At 43.6% G+C, this 16,298-nt stretch overlaps 1 protein-coding gene across 1 annotated transcript in view; it reads right to left on the reverse strand.

The window, feature by feature from the left end:
* Positions 1-16,298, reverse strand: part of PPP1R16B (protein phosphatase 1 regulatory subunit 16B) — an 87,301-nt gene that overhangs the window by 33,486 nt on the left and 37,517 nt on the right. The window lies entirely within an intron of this gene.

Below are 16,298 nucleotides of genomic sequence, written 5' to 3' on the forward strand. Positions count from 1 at the left end.
GGAGGGAGGGTGATAGGTGGAGGAGCATGTTAGCCCTATACCATGGGCCCTTTCTGGGGGTGCTCCATCAAGTGCGCTGTGCAGGTGGGCAGGAGGCTGGGCTTCCCAGCAAATAGCTCTGGCAGATCCCCTGAGACATGTGAGCCTCCTGAACCAAAGCCACTGCCACGTCCTCGTGGGGAGGGCAAGCAAACCCCATCTTCTGATGGAAGAATTAGGATGAATACAAATGTTGACTTTCCCATACCCTAAGCAGACTCTCCCACATGGGGAAGGATGAGGCTCTTAGAAGATCTTACAGGAAACTGGTACGCCCAACAGTACTGAATGACAATCACCTGCTTAAAATGCTGTGACGTTCGGAACAGACCCACTTACAAGGAATGCATTCAGTCAGTTCCAAGGGTTAGAGTGTAACACAAGATACTAGACTAGACAGACCACAGGTCTGATCCGGTATGGCCATTCCTGTCTTTGACAGTGGGCAGATGTTTCAGAGGAAGGTGCAAGAAACTCCATAGACCATCAAACAAGATGCAATATAGGTACACAATTCCACCCTCAGTCTTTGAACAGGGCAGATGAGAAGTAAATGAGTGGACACCAACAGCTCAGGTAGGGTTCTGCATAAACAGCCTTTCAGCACAAGCCAGGATCAAAAGAAACATCTCCATGAAAATATACGTTAATATGTCGCAATGGAAACCAACACTTTGAAACAAATCAGTATTTCCCTGCAGCGTTTGCAACCCAGATGTTGCAGCATTGTGCTGGAAGGAGAATCTCAGACGTTCCATAGTGGGACATCTTAATAGAGAGAGAGAATGTCCCCTGGGTACTTCCTCTCTCCTTTGCTACAACTGTTAACTTATATGGGAAAGTAATATTAGGAAAGAATTTATTTCTCGCTTTTAATAAGATCTAACCATTGAAGACAAGCAGAAACAGCCAGCACCATGTGACCCACCAGCTGTGGACCACCAGAAGTCTACCATGGACCACAGTCCCTGGGTGGCTGTGCTAGTGGCATGAGTGGGCCACTCTTTGCCCAGGCTTCCTCATGAGAACAGCCTTTGTATAGGTTCACTCACAATAAAAGTTTCCACCTGATGTTTGGAGCAAGGAACTAGGAGAACACTGTCTTCCACAGTGTAATGGGAAGGGTTCCAGTGATGAGAGCCATAAATTTGTGGATAAATAGAAACTGCTTTTACTAGAGACTTAAAAGTGAGCTTAGAGCACTCAGAACTGCCATGGCCCAGCTTTCAAGAGAGTTCAGCCTCCAGAAGCAGCTCCCATTTTTTTAAGGATGAAGTCCCTAAAAGAGCTCAGTGCCCAATGAGCTGAGCTCTGTTACAAAATGTGGCCATCATGATATGTAATTGATAGACCCACTGATATTCTGGATGCACCAAGCAAAAAGATGGGGAGAAACAGGGACACCCTCTCAAATGGAAGACAGCAGTCACAATAGGAGCCGGGTGAGCAAATTGCTGTGAATAATTCATTATGAATTATATTCACTGAATAATCATTCAAATGCATTTTTCATTATTTTATCCACTCTAGCTATAATTAAACGTCTCATGCTCAAGAAGATTTGACATTAATGCAGTTTCTGTATATATTTAATCATTCAAATCTACACTATATTAAATAAAAGAGCTCCCATGACAACAATGAAAATGTATCTCTTAAAACCAGCAGATTCCAAAAGTTACTCGAGATCACACTCAACTGGCAGCCACATAAACAAAAGAACTTAACTGAACAACATCAAACCTCCACTTGAGTCCCCCCCGACCTCCTCCTGCTACATCCCGCAATCACCTCTTTCCTCCCCAGACAATGGGAGTTGGGGAGAAGAGATGACAAAACAGCCTATGCTTCATAAAGACGACACACCAAAATGTAAGAAGCTCATTTACTTGAAGAGGCATTGTCAAGACCGCAGTGTTGTTCCTTAGGCCTGAGATATTAATATAGATAGTCCACACAAGAAAAGTTTTGCCAGTAACGCTGCACAAGTGTAGTGTTGACACAGTTTATAGCAGCAAAAAAAAAAAAAAAAGAGGTGTTTTTGCCAGCATAACTTGTAGTAGTCCCCAGAACTAAAATAAGATATACCAGCAAAATCAGAAAGACAAGGTGGGTGAGCTCAAAAGCATGTCTCTCGCACCAACAGAAGTTGGTCCAATAAAAGATACTACCTCACCCACCTTGTCTCCTGGGACCAATATGGCTACAACAACACTGCATACATATACCAGCAAAAGCACTTACAGCAGTATAAATGTATCTACACTAGGGCTTTTGCCAGTGTAAGAAGTATTTTAAAAAATAACAATCACACTACTAACTGATGTTACCATACTGGCAAAAGTTTCTGGCATAGACCTGGCCTCAGGCTCTAATCCTGCAGACATATGCACTGGGTAGCTTTAAGCATACAAGCTGTCCCATATGAGCAAGCAGAACTAATTATTTATTTGTATCACTGAAGCACCTTGCAGCCCTAGTTATGCACAAGGACCCCATTGTGCTAAGTGCTGTACAAACACAGAGCAAGAAGACAATTCCTGACCAGAGAGCTTACAATCTAAGACAAGAGACAACAGATGATTACAGGCAGGGGAGAACAAGGAAACAATGAGACAATATTTGTGTGCTGGAAGTTAAGCATATAAGTAAGGATTTGCAGAATCTGTTTTATTGTTAAAATGTAAATTTTTTTAAAAAAATCAGGTTTATCTCATACCATTTGGACTTTATTCTTAGTTTGGACAGTGAAATTTAGACTAGTCAGTTTCACTATGTGGTTCTCAAACTCTTGCAAAGAGTTCCTGCTGTATTCAGGTTTCCAGTAACTTTGGAGAATGGTTGTATTTTTAAAGCTGGTTCCATTAAATAAAACCTGACAAATTTCTATTCCTCTTAAATTATGAACTTTTACACTGTCTAAAATTAGGGAACTGAACTACGTGATAGTTTGCACTTACATTTCTAAACAGAGCTGGTCAGAAAATGTGTCCCCCCTCCCAGCTAACAACTTAGTTTTTGGATGACAAACTCCAAAGATTTGCAGGAATCCAAAACTTCCCACAAAAAATTTGGTTTAGTTAAAGATCCCATCTTCTACTGGAAAAAAGCTGATGAAATTTTTTTGATCAGCCCTATTTCTAATACTCTAATTCAGTGGTTTTCAACCTTTTTTCACCTGCAGACCCTTAAGAAATTTGGAATGGAGGTGTGAGCCACTTTGGAAATCTTAGACAGTCTCTGGGCCCCCAAAGGTCCACGAACCACAGTTTGAAAACTAATGTTCTAGTTAGTCAGAGTGCCTGGATTGCCATCTTCAGAACAAACATGCATTTTTCCCCACTGCCTGCAACACGCAATTGATTTCCCTCCCCCTACCTGTTGATATGAAAAGTCTTTTGGGACAAATCAGGTTGTGTCTATGCCGCAGCTGGGTGGTGTAATTCCCAACATGAGTAAACATATATGCACTAACTCTGCCTGAGCTAGCATAGTCAAAATAGTAGTGTAGGCACAGCAACATGGATGGTGACTCAGGTTAGCCACCCTAATATAATCCCGCTTGACCTCCTCAGGATGTCCTCACGTGGCTAACCCGAGCCACTGTGGCCACAGTGCCCATTTTAGTGCACTGCCTGAGTGGGGAACTACACCTCTCAGCCGCAGGGTGGATATACCCTCAGAGGAAAAATAATTTGCAGGATCGCCCACCCCTCTCAGTGGTCAGCGTTAAAGGGACAGTCAAAATGAAACCTAAGAATGAATTAAAAGTGTAAATCTGATGCTACATCTGCCTAACTCCCCTTGATGATTTGTGATCACGCTTTTGTGTGTCCATTTCCCTTTTTGCTATGTGAAAGACCCACATGACTAGGGAACTGACTGGCTGACTAGAGAGAGGACAGTGAAGCTGGATTTCACACAAAGTGCTATTAAAAGCACAAAGGAAAACTAAAGATACTGAGATTATTTTCACACAAATCTCCTGCTTGGCTCTTGTTACTTGTAACAACAGGCAAATAATTCTCAAACAGGAGCATGATTTTTAAATTGATTGTGTCCCTTTAAGGGATGAATGTTTATTACAAACTTTGGACCCAGTCGACAGCAGTAGCATTTCTGTAAGGAGAGGGCTGGAAAGAACTGACCTACCTATACTACTGCAAGAGTAGCAGTGACCCCTGGAATTAAGGTTGCTGAATAGTTTCCTTGACAAGACTCTGTTTTAAGCCTACTCATATAAAAATATAAATTTGTTCTTATGGACCTGCAGGATGAAGAGATTGAGTGACTGTTTCCAGGTTCACTTTAACAGATGCTTGGTTGGTGAAGAAGCTATGAAAATGTGTGCAAATACATTCAAATGAAATGGTGGCAAACCCTTTGGAGTAATACAATAGAGCCCACTTAAAAACCTGTTCAAAGAACACTTCCTATGCACTGTATCGAAGCCTATCTAGACAGACATGTAACAACGTTCATCTAACAGTCTATACAAAACCAGTTAGAAAATCAATCTCTCAGGGCACTGAAAAGGAAATACTACAGCAGGAAACTGACTAGACAAAAAACAGAATCGGTACAAGACATCTCTCAGCATCAGAGAAGAAGGAAGTAGTGATGCCAGGGCAGTTATAAAGTTTCAGGTACCTTTTCAGGGTATGTTCTTCAGGGCAAGGATTGCATCTTCTTCCATGTTAGTACACCATGGTGGGTGCTATCAGAAACATTAGGGATCATAATCAGTGATTGAGACTTGGAGAAATGTAATGAGACTCTCCCAAGCTCTATTCACAGCAGACCACGCAGATACCTGTATCACAGAATAGTGAACGTTGTCATTTTTAAATGCCATTAGCATTAGTTAACACTCCACTGAGATAAGTAAGGTGCAGGCCACCCCCTCAGAGCTATTGTTCCAGGCATTCTGACTCAGGTAGTTATCACTGCACTGATGAGTGCTTGGTGTAGGTTTTTAAGATTCTCTGCAATTGTAAGAGCTAGAGGTTTTTATATATGAAGATTCTGACGTACAGGACGGAAGGGCTACAGGGAAAGTACCTGCTTGCCACACTGCCACAAGCCAGCCCATTTTGCCCACCATAGTGTTCCAAATGATAGTTACGGTCACTTGGCCTGGCAGCCAAAAGGGACTCCAACAGACATGAATTGTTCAATTTACAGAGGACTGTCAGAGGCCCTGGTTCTTTTATGTGCCCCTCTACTCTTCCCCCTCCCTCAGTTCTTACCTAACAGAGACTGTGGCTTCTCTGAGCTCTGTAGTCACACTCCTACCCCTAAGCTGTATTTGGTCAACAAGTGTCATTGCTCCGCACAGACTGCCAATTCTTCCCTAGCATTTGCACTCCATTGGCTCCAGAGAACCAGATGTGGGCTGGGGAGCTTTAAGAAGCCAGTGATCAGCTAGCATACTTGTGACTGATCCTGCAAGGTTCTTGGCGCTCTTAATTCACAATGAAGTTGAGAGTATTCGGCAACTCACATAATCGGATCTTTAGATATGTGCGCTATGCCAAGATATGCTTTGTAACAGAGCCTCTGAAACTTAAGTGACACTGCAACAGAGGGTGAAAAGTTCCAGAGGGGTAGCCGTGTTAGTCTATATACAGCAAAAACAACAAGAGTCCTGTAGCACTTTAAAGACTAACAAATTTCTGCGGTCATAAGCTTTCGTGGGCTGCAACCCACTTCATCAGATGCACCCTTGTGACCCATACCTGGTAATAACCAGTAATGTCATTAGGATGTGGCTGTGCTGGGAGATGGGTCAGAATTAAACTCGGGGGAGGACTCAATCCTGATCAATCTTCTCCATTGCCAGGGATAGCTCCCCATGTGCTACCATCTTCCCCTGCTACCAGTTACGATGATGATGATGATGGCTATCCCTCGATAGATGAGGATGATCTCTTTCACAGGCTTGGGGTTTTTTTTTGGTCCTTTGGTGACTAAGGAGTCCAATCCTTGAGCCACAGACTCAGCAGATGTTGCAGGTGGTGTTGGAAGGCAGGGTTGGGCCACAATTGCTGTATGACAGCAAAAGAAGTCCTTTCTTTTCTGGCGTTTTTTGCAGCCAAGGCGAGGCAATTTTCCTGATTATTAAAGTGCTCTGAGTACGCAATAATTTAATTTCATATTTGTTTCACCTGCCTGGAAATACAAGGTTGACACCTCCTTGAAATTTATCAGATTGTCACAATTTTTACAAGTGTGTTCTGCTTCCTGCAAGGTTTGCGAGAGTCGTCTTTGTTAGCTGCTCTATATCAAGTGGCAGGACAAGGTCAGTAATGATGATACTTGTAGTTACACCCTCAAACCAAGACCTATCAGTGCTGGTTCAGTTACAGTGGCTTTCTTGGTATCGGACATATTATTAGGATGGGAGACCAATAAATTATGAAGCATGTTTACCACGGAATGCCGTCGCAACGCGGTGACCATGTGGTTGCCAAAAGCTTCGTTGACATGATAAGATCACTAGCGATGAACAAACTGAACATCCAGCTAGAGCATCTTAAGGACCTAGCTAGAGTTCAATCCACATGGCCCTCCATCTGCAAGGAGGCTACATCCTTTGCGGGGATGCCTTAAATGATGAAGAAATGTGGGTGTCATAATAAAGGTTATTAGCAGGATAGTACAATACCACCACATGAAGTTGCAGTTTGACAACTTCAAGACTTTTTCCCAAAAAATATGAACTCGCAACACTCTCTCCCTCAACAGAAAATATCCTCATACATCAACAGAATATGAAGACAAATGTCCCCACTAATGTCCCCATGCACTGAACTTCCTACACTTTGATACAAAGAAATGAAACTGAATCACCACATGGATGATGAGACACAGAAATTCAGTGTTCGCATGCACTGATGCAATATCATGTAACATTCAGACAACATATGAAGGTTCAGTATCATCATGTGATCATATGCCATCATATGTGGGAAAAATACCAAGAAGCAGCAGTGGAAAGTGTACAGAGTCTGATAGAGGCTCTGTTTTTATTTAGTCCTTGGAAGCGCCTCAGTCATAGGGTGAATGACATTTTCAATGGCCTACGCTCCAACTCAAGAGTCAGATCTCCACCATGCCTGCTCCAGCAAAAGCACACCAACGGTGATTATTGTTTTCCTTTCTCTGACAGCGAATGAACGTTCTCATTTATCAAAGCACTTTGCATTAAATGATTTGGAAATGCGCTTTGTTTCTCAGCTTAATACTTCAGAAAAGCAAACTCATTAAATCCTGCTGAAGCTCTGTTAGTGGCCTCAGGGCCAATTCTCTTCTCTACACTGATGTAAGTCTGGAGTAACCTCATTGACTTCTACAGAGTTACACTGATTTGCCTGAGGGCAGAATACATCCGCAAATGCAAGAACATTACTGCTAATTAATCAGTTCATTCTGCCCCATATGTTTATTACTAAAAAATTAGACTGTAAGCTCTTTGGAGCAGGGACTTTTTTGTTGTGTGTTTGCACAATAGGGTACTGGTCCATGAGTAGGGGTTCTAGGTGTTGCCACAAAACAAATAGTAAAGAAAATGTCCATCTTCTGCTTTTTAATTGCAGATTGTCCTGTGTTCATTGTGCCCCTGACATTTGAATGTTAAATAAACAGGGACCATTTAAAATTGACAGTTTTCATAAGCATAACAGCCAGTATCAATTCTTTGTGATGGACAAGAAGAATTGGATGTTAAGAAGATATCACAAGATGGAGATTAAGATTCAGCAACAATCAGGCCTGCGTTTTGCATCACCTTGCAGCAATCTCACAGCGCAATCTTCTGCATTCAAGATTTATAGTAACAACAAACTGCTTTTGTAGCAAAGTCCATCTTTCTTAAGTTCATTAAAGTCAATTAATGCTTAAATGGCTGCTTACACTGCTCTGGTGATGGACGAGCTAATTACATGCTATGGAGGTGGATCACGCCGACGTTCCGGGGAGCCATGAGTCAGTTTTAATTAGGAGGTGAGGGCTCAAAGATTTGTGTTATGCACTGAAACGATTTTTTCGTGCCATTTAGCGGCACTGTGCATGCTCCGCTGGTCCCCTGCTCCCCATGTGCTGCCAGAACCAAATGAGGGGCAATATCTCCAGCTTCCTGTGTTACCGAGCCAGGATGTTAATAGCTGGATGCAGTCAATGCAAATACTAATAATGCATAGCACTCTGGGCTTTCAGTCAGGCTCTCTGATGCCAAAGGGAATGTTTTCAGTGATTTTAAACGGGCAGCGGATCAGGCCAAGCGTGCTCTGTTCAGCACTCCTTGCACAGGCAAGCCTTCCATCAGTGTCAGCGTGGGTTATACTGAGCTGCTATGTATTAGGAGAGAGGGGCTCAGCACACCTGGACTGCTGTCCATTGGACCAGCTTTTGTCTGTCAGGCCTGACAAAGCAACGTCCCCTTTTGAAATGCTGAGGGAAAGCCCCACTGCTGAATGGGACTGCAGCAGACCTCAGCAGTGAAAGGAGTCTGCCTTTCCACGTTCAAAGTGATTTTAAAACATGAGATCATCTTCATAGGCTCCAAGGGTCACTCCCATTTTACCAATTGGGAGACAGAGGCCAGGAGAGAAAGGTTCACATTTTTCAAACTCTTAAGCACGTGCATAACTTTCCCCGCATGTGGAGTTCTCTAGTGGGTATGGGGCTACTCGCACGAGTAAAGTTATGCCCGTCTTTGTGTTGGTAGAATCTGTGCTCATGTGACTTGTCCAAGACCACAGGAGTTAATGTTGGGCGAGACTTTTGGAGGACTTGGCTCTCAGCCCTGTGCTCAAGCCACTCCAACACGTCTCCTTGTGGAGGTTTTGGCCTCACCTTTGTCTTATATTTCATTTGCATAAACACCCCCACCCCCAGTTGCATTTCTTAAACAAAAGGCTCGTTTTTAGACAGCCAGTTGTAACACAAAGTCTGGGGGAAAAAACACTTCAGACTTTCGCTGTTTCCATTTGAAAAGAGGTTTCCTGTGTTTCAAATGGAGTTTGAAATGAACCCACTTCCAGGCATTTACTAGCACATCAATAAGCACTCACTCAGCCTGCGATGAAGGGACACTACTTCCTTCCCTGCACGTCTCGTGTTATTCAATAAGAGCCTTTAAGATGGGAAAATGGGCCTGCTAGTCCAAAAACACCCAGCAAGATTCGCCCCCAGATTTGGGTGTCGGGGCAGAACAAACCTGAATGTTTCTGTATGAAAGCCCAACAAACTGCAAGAGCCCAGATCAGGCTATTAGCCCTTTGAGAGCTGGGCACTGTAGGCCCAACAGGCTCAAGGCCCTGCAGACTCACAAACTCTCTCCCACTGACTACTAGGTGGCTACACGATAGCAGCCTTGGACTTGCCTTCAAGTGCCCATTTCATTTCTCCATCCACACCCATGGCAAATCTAGGCAGGGACCTTTTCCCAGCAGATTATGAGGTAAAATAAGGCCAAGTTGTGCATGTAAACAGTATGCAACCCTAATGAAGTCAATGGGGCTATCAGGGGTGCACACTAGTGCAGAATCTAGCCCAGGGCCTCTCTGCCACAGTACAACCACCTTCATTTGATTAAGGGAATATTTTAGGCACAAGAGGCAAAACCCACCTCTCCGACACTGCCACCTCCACCCAGCCAGTATGGGATGTCTACACTGCAATTAAACACCCGCCGCTGGCCCAGGTCAGCTGACTTGGCCTTGTGGGTCTCAGGCTGCGGGGCTGTAGAATTGTGCTGGACCCCGCGAGGGGGGGAAGGCTCCAGAGCTGCCCAAGCCCAAACATCCCCACCGCATTTTTACAGTCCCACTGCCCGAGCTCCATGAGCCTGAGTTGGCTGACAGGCCAACCATGGGCGTTTAACTGGAATGTAGACATACCTTGAGGTAGCCCCGAAGCAGAGGACAGGCTCCAAATGAACTTGTATCCCGCTCTCATAGATCTAACAGCTACATCCTACAGTACAGGGCTTTGGGGGTGGAACAACTGTGGAAGCTAACAGAGGAAGGTGGAAGAGGCATCAACAGATCTGTCATTAAGGCAAATAGTTTACTGGTAAGACAAAATTAACCCCTTCACTGTTGAAATCTGCTGCAGCCCATTCATCCGTGGAACTGTTCCTCAGTATCTCAAAAGGGAACATATCCTTGACAGGCCCAACCTACAAGAACAGGTCCAGAGGACAGCAGTCCAGGTATATTGTGCCTCTCATAGCCCATACACAACAGCAGGGAAGATGTTAAAAAGAAGATTGTACATCCCCCACTTTCCCAGCAAAATAATGCCCATATAGGGATACAGATAAATGTACAGTACGGCTCGGAAATGTTCACTTAGCTCCAGTACCACTGCAGGCCTAGAGCAGTAAATCATAGCAACCGTTATTTACATGACACCTATTAGAAACAAAAGCTGATGCAAAGGGAGCCAGCATTCCCCACCCCTCACAGGGCCGGATGTCAAGCCCCCACACCCTGTGAGAATGCCAATGTACATGATCACAGTAATTTAATTCAGCAACAGCTACACAGATCTCAATGATGTTACATGCATAGGAACAGCCATTCTGGGTCAGACCGATGGTCCATCTAGCCCAGCATCCTGTCTCCGACAGCGGCCAGTGACAGATGCTTCAGGCAGTTGGGAGGCTTAGAGTCACCTGCAGCAGGTGGTTGCGTCCCTGACCATCTTGGCTAATAGCCACCAATGGACCTATCCTTGATGAATGTATCTAATTCATTTTTGAACCCCGTTAGACTTTTGGCCTTCACAACATCCCCTGGCAACACGTTCCACAGGTTGACTGTGCGTTGTGCATTTAAATAAAACTTCCACAGGTTGACTGTATTTAAAACAAACTTTTGTTTGTTTTAAACCAGCTTCCTAGTCAATTCATTGGGTGACCACTAGGTCTTGTGTTTTGCAAAGGAGTAAATAACACTTCCCTATTCCCCTCTGGAACTTCCCTATTCACTTTCTCTATACCATTCATGATTTCATAGATCTCTATCATACACCACTCACTCTTAGTCATTTCTTTTCTAAACTGACCAGTTCTACTTTTTTAGTCTCTCCTCATTTGGAAGCTGTTCCATACCCCTAATCATTTCTGTTGCACATTTTCCAATTCTAATATATCTTTTTTGAGTTGGGGTGACCAGAACTGCACACAATATTTAAGGTGTGGGAGTACCGGGGATTTATATAGTGACATTATGATATTTTCTTTTTATTATTTGTCCCTTTCCTAACAGTCCCTAACTTGTTAGTTTTTTTTACTGCTGCTGCACATTGATGTTTTCTGAAAACTATTCACAATGACATCAAGATCTTTCTTGAATGATAATAGCTAATTTAGGCCCCATCATTTTATACATATGTAGTTAGGATTATTTTTTCCAATGTCCACTACTTTCCACTTATCAACATAGAATTTCATCTGCCATTTTCTTGCCCAGTCACCCAGTTTTGCGAGATCCCTTTGTAACTCTTCGCACTAGGCTTTGGATTTCATGAACTTGAGTAATTTTGTATCATCTGCACATTTTGTCACCTCACTGTCCACCTCCTTCTCCAAAGTCATTTATGAATATGTTGAACAGCAGTGGTCCGAGAACAGCTCCCTGGGGACTCAGCTATTTCCCTCTCTCCACTGTGAAAACTTACCATTTATTCCTACCCTTTGTTTCCTATCTTTTAACCAGTTGCTGATCCATGAAAGGACCTTCCCTCTTATCCCATGACTGCTTGCTTTGCTTAACAGTCTTTGATGAGGGACCTTGTCAAAGGCTTTCTGAAAGTCGAAGTCCAATATATCCATTGGATCACCCTTGTCCCCATGTTTGTTGACACCCTCAAAGAATTCTAATAGATGCATGGTGGATCTGGTGAGAGATCTGAACTAGACCCACATTGATAACCTGGGATTTACCTTTTTCACTGAGATTCTCCTCTGTACTAAAAGCCACATAGCCTTGCCATCCTGAGCAAGAAATTCTGAAACTGAAATTGCAAAAGAGCAGATTCTGGGAAAGACTGTTTTAAAACTAGTCTTAAAGATTTCCAGGCGACAGTCAGTGGTAATAAGATTTGAACAGCTCCCCATAATTTTATAGTCAGCATCTGAAGGAGAGTCACTTAGAATACATCTTTGAGTTATAAAGGTCCTGCCATTTCCTTCCCAGTGATGCTCCTGCTATCTGCCTGCATCCCCATATCCTTCAAACAGTCCAGAATAAGCAGACACTTAATAAAGAATATTCCTCAGGATTCAAGTGCCAAGGAAGGGGGTTAAGTTAGGCACATACATTGATCAATCACGTTATTAGTTCTGCCCTAATTTTGTTAATTTCTCATATAGGATAATCTACCCTCACTCACAAATGACACTCCCCTTTCACAAGAAAAACAGTATCTGATGAAAAAGTTGCTGACCTGTCTCCAGGCTGCAGGAGAAAAATAAAAGCAATTTGGAGCTGGGCAGTGGCTACATGCCCCTATCTTTGCATGAGGCCCTTTCTGGTTAATCTTCGTTCCCTCTGGGCCACTCAGAGAGCATTATTGAGACAAGTGAAAGAAAATTGCAGCACAATAAAATGTATTTTAGTCGCTACATACAATTAGAATGAAGACCAAATCACTGAGGAATGTCGTTAAAGTGCGTCCCAACTACTTAAAAATAATTCATGATCCAAGAGGAAGCTGGCATCTTGCTATTGTTCTGTGAGCCACAGGAAATGCCGTTCAACAGTGAAATCCCCGAGAGGTTCTGTTATCTTTCAGAAATACTGCTGCCTTGCCTTACAGAACACCAAGGTTCCAAGTTTCAGAATCGCACTAGTTAACAGCATACTTACTGCATGTGACCAAATATTACAGCTGTGCGTACAAGCCTAGTAAATGCATAAACTAGTGATGGCCAGGTTAGTCATCTGCATGTGCAGTAAGCATGCAGATTCACAGTAACTTCATGCATTTTGGTGCCTACAGTTATGAAAAACAGGTGATTTTAAGGCACAGGCTTTCATGTATTGGAATGCTGAGCTGCTTTTCTGCCCCAGCTGTATCACAAACTATGTCAGGCTAGCGCTTCTGCTGGGGTCTTCACGGTAGAGATGCTAAAACACTGACAAAACAAGCTGTCCAAAGAATGTATTGATTCATTTCTAATTCTAGAACTAGATTAACTAGGTCTTTTTAGCTTTAAGGATATGTCTACACGGCAGAAAACCCACGTGGCAACAAGTTTCAGAGCTCGGGTCAACTGACTTGGGGTCATGCTATGGGGCTAAAAATAGTGTAGAAACCCATCAGGAAGGAAGGTCTCAGAGCCTGGACTCCAGCCCAAGCAGGAACATCTAAACCATTATTTTTAGCCCCACTACGCAAGCCCCATGAGCCCCATTTCAGTTGACTTGGGCTCCAAGACTTGCTGCCGCCGAGATTCTTAACAGTGCGTACCCTAAGATACAGAATAACTAATCAGTGGCGTTTTCCTCTAAAACATCCCATTTCTAAGAATGGGTGTTTGTCCAACCTGTTCTTAGAAAAGCTCCAATAACAAGGATTCCTCTACCTCCCTTGGAAGCTTATTCCAGACTTAACTACCCTTGTCGTTAGAAAGCATTTCCTAATATCTAACCTAAATGTCTCTTGTTGCAGATTAAGCCGATTATTTCTTGCCCTGCCATCAGGGGACATGGAGAACATTTGATCACAGTCCTCTTTATAACGTATCTGATGATGGTTATCAGGTGTCCCCTCAGTCTTCTTTTCTCAAGACTAAACATGACCTGTTGTTTTGACCTTTCCTCACAGGTCAGGTTTTCTAAACCTTTGACCATTTTTGCTGCACTGCTCAATACTGAACACTAAGTTTAAAAAAAAAAAAAATGAAGCAGATGAGGAGGGAAAGAAATACTGGTCCAGATTCACTGATAGTTCTGGTTGCCTTCTGCCACTCCAGCAAAGCAAAGGATCTGTAAACCCAGGTTTATGGTTGATTTGCTTTACCAGAGCTGCAGAAAGCATCCGGAAAATACTGGTAAATCTGGCTCATATTTATAGTCTAAAACAGCATGCAGAAGAACCTTTTTAATTATGGCACCCCACCTCCATTGAGAGCTCATGTTCCCAATTAAAGTGCTCTCCAGAAAAGAGGCCATTAAAAAAGGCCTGAAAAAGCTTAATTAAATTAAATAGATTAAGTCAACAGTTGTTCAGCTTTATTATTTTTCCTTTTAACCTTCACTGGGCAGTTTTTGTATTGAACAGAGATAGGCTCAAGCTGCATCAGAGACAGGGGCTCTGCAGTTGGGATTTGGCTCTGGATTTTAGTTGTAGCTAGCCCCATGTAGCCAGGTGGGTGTTCCCAAAAAACTCTGGCTAATGCGGAGGAGGAATCCTAGTGGTAAATGCTGTTGAATATTCTCCTTCAGTCCTGACGTATTGAGCATCTGCTCTTCTCTAATCCTCTGAGCAGGAGACACCAATCACAGGTTGCAGGTGCACACCGATGGACAAGACATTCTCCCAGAGTTCAAAGTCATCTCACTTGTGACACAAGACAGGATTCAAATCTGTGTCTCAAAGTACAACTTGACTACATCACATAGGCCGTGGGCTTTGACAAATGGATCTTATACAGGATCCGCTGGGCACAGTAACATGCAGAGAACACAGCAAAGCCATTGACAGCAAATGGATCCTCCTCTAGTAAATCCTCTCACTAGTGAGATTAGTTCATTGTTATGTACAGCAGCCAATGCCACTTACCAAAGGCTAATTTTAGTTAAACGTGGCTGCTTAGCATAATGAAGGACCTTTATGGGCTCCTGGACTCCCACTCCATTGGTCAATCTTTAACTGCGACCTTAAACCCTCTCCCCCTCATTGCAGCCATGGAGCTGATTATTAACATGATGGCCATCCGGTGACAGCAGACTTAGCAGCAAAGGAGGAATGGGTTGAAAGCAAGCGGATCAGCCAGTCCTGCAGCTTTCAGAAATCCTCAACAACCCTGTCATTTCCAAACACCATGTTAATAATTGACTCCCAGCATTGGATGCAAGGCTTAAATTCAGCCGGAGCTGTCCGGAGCAGAGCTCCAGTAAATATTTTTAAACCCTCAGGGCAGAATCCCCAAGTCCTGGCGCACCCCGCAGGGCTGAAACCCGAGCCCCGGCGCCTCCCTTTGGGCAGAAGCCCAGTGTCTCCCACAGAGGGCGGCGAGAAATACTCAACGAGAATTTAAACCTTGATTGGATGAGTGTGGTGCTTTCACTATGAGCGAGGCTGGCATTAAAGACCCTGCTACGCAGTGACTAACGAGTCACCTGCTCACTTGGGCTTCTGCTAATTGCCTCAGTTTCCACAGAGTGGCATTCTTCTTCAGAGAGGGCTACGTCTTGTAGAAGCCCACTAACTGGGCACAGGGGACAGCGAAGCAGGATGGCAGATCTCTGGTGAATTCAGTGTGTCACATCCCCACCCTGTCAATAACACTGTGGTGCCCAGACATCTGTGATAAGCACATTAGCCACCATCAGAACTGCCATACCAATCAGACTAGTGGTTCCTCTAGTTCTGTATCCTGTCTGAGTGGACAAGGCCAGATGATTCAGAGGTAAGTGCAAGAAACCCGGTTCAGATCATGGACTAGACAAATTAACAGACATTGCAGAGCTGGCCCCCTTTCTCTTCAGAGAGGGACTTTACTTGTTCAGTGTCCTTTTGATCTTAGGTTCTCAGCTCTGGCAGGTGAGCCCTTCCCAGTTAATAGCTCAACAAGTGTCTTTTTAATGACCACTTAAATGTTGTCCCCATAGTTGGTATCTTATCTCTAGTTATTGTTTTGTTTCCTGCTTGCTTTTCCTAACAGCCCCTTTTGACAAAGCTCTGAATAGACAGACAAAAACTTCCCTTATAGCCACTGGACAAGTATAGCACATATAGTATGCAACAATTCATAGAGCAGCCCCACATCCTCCACAGAGGAGACAAATTCAGATATATGCTGCAGAGTCACCTTTATTTCAGAGTGGGCCTCTCTGTTGGGAAGTGGATTCATTTCCACTATGGTGAGCAAAGAGCATAAACATTTCAGACTCCTAACAAAGTGTAAAATATTCACTGCAAAATAGGAAATGCTCAGGTTGAGGGGAAAATCCATTCTTCCATTCCCAGCCCACAACAAACCTGGAAGCAACTTTATCTCCCTTTTTATGTCTATATTTGAC

This window comes from Emydura macquarii, unplaced genomic scaffold, assembly GCF_026122565.2.
Source record: "Emydura macquarii macquarii isolate MOO-44397 ecotype Brisbane River unplaced genomic scaffold, CSIRO-AGI_Emac_v2 contig_1483, whole genome shotgun sequence".
Classification (NCBI taxonomy): domain Eukaryota; kingdom Metazoa; phylum Chordata; order Testudines; family Chelidae; genus Emydura; species Emydura macquarii.